General features: G+C 38.9%; 1 non-coding gene across 1 annotated transcript; it reads right to left on the reverse strand.

Moving 5' to 3' along the window:
- Positions 1 to 426: 426 nt before the first annotated feature.
- LOC127077444 (small nucleolar RNA R71) lies at positions 427 to 533 on the reverse strand. The gene has a single exon (XR_007787256.1). It is a non-coding gene; the product is annotated as a small nucleolar RNA R71 (small nucleolar RNA).
- Positions 534 to 741: the final 208 nt, after the last annotated feature.

Raw genomic sequence — 741 nt, forward strand, 5'->3', positions numbered from 1 at the left:
AACACTATCTCCAAGAGAGACGTCAACTGCTTAAAAACTAATAAGTGATGTCCGATCACGATAATCGCCACTGAAAGAATATGGCGTGCCCTCAAATGAAGAACCACATTCGATCATTGTTCATCTTGCCATAGCAACAATTTTTTTAAAATTAAAAGCCTCTCTTATGCATATGATGCAGTAGAACCAGTTTTCTGGTTCCTTAACGGACGACCCGAACTTGCACCATTCAATTTTCGTCGAATATTGTGACACCCTAAAATGCAATGGAGTCGATTTGGATGTCGTTCGACTTTGTTTATTTACATTCTCCCTTAGGGATAGGGACAAATCATGGATACAATACCCATATCTAATTGCATTGCAACATGCAATTAGCTCAAGAATAGGCTATTATCAAGATACTTCCAGCCGAGTAAGACGGTGTAACTTAGGAACCAAATTATCTGATTTAGGTAAACAGACGGGGAATCGATCTTTGAAGCATGGAAGAAATTAAAGGAGATAATGAGAATATGTCCATATCATGGACTTGAGAAGTGGCTCATCGTCCACACCTTTTGTAACAGTCTCCTATATAATATGAGAATAACCTTGGACACGAACACTAGAGGGGTCCTGATGAACTAGACATTCAATTAGGCATATTCTCTTATAGAAGACAGGGCTCAAAATAATTACTAGTGAGGGAGAGAACACACTCCTATTGAGAAGGAACCACTGAAGGGTGGAATTTATGAA

This window comes from Lathyrus oleraceus, chromosome 4 (genome assembly GCF_024323335.1).
Source record: "Lathyrus oleraceus cultivar Zhongwan6 chromosome 4, CAAS_Psat_ZW6_1.0, whole genome shotgun sequence".
NCBI lineage: Eukaryota > Viridiplantae > Streptophyta > Magnoliopsida > Fabales > Fabaceae > Lathyrus > Lathyrus oleraceus.